This window comes from Sinocyclocheilus grahami, unplaced genomic scaffold, assembly GCF_001515645.1.
Source record: "Sinocyclocheilus grahami isolate Dianchi unplaced genomic scaffold, SAMN03320097.WGS_v1.1 scaffold1837.1, whole genome shotgun sequence".
NCBI classification, from domain to species: Eukaryota; Metazoa; Chordata; class Actinopteri; order Cypriniformes; family Cyprinidae; genus Sinocyclocheilus; species Sinocyclocheilus grahami.
In genome coordinates this window covers 163,738-164,014 of record NW_015507016.1, presented here as the reverse complement: position 1 = coordinate 164,014, position 277 = coordinate 163,738, and positions in this window count along the sequence as shown.

The following is a 277-nucleotide window of genomic DNA, read 5'->3' as shown; positions in this document are numbered from 1 at the left end:
CATAATCATCCATTTCAAGAAATAAAGGCTTGAAATATTTCACTCTGTGTAATGAATCTATATAATATATGGGTTTCACTTTCTGAAATGAGTGACAAAAAATATTGACCTTTTTCATGATATTCAAATTTTTTGAGATGTACCTGTATTGTGTTTTCAGAGCAGTAAAACACAACCTGATAACCTGTAAATCAGTACTTCCTATTAACATCAACCCAAACGAGCCTTTATTTCATTTTAATGACAATAACTGAGCTTTTATCACCTTGGTGAGAAG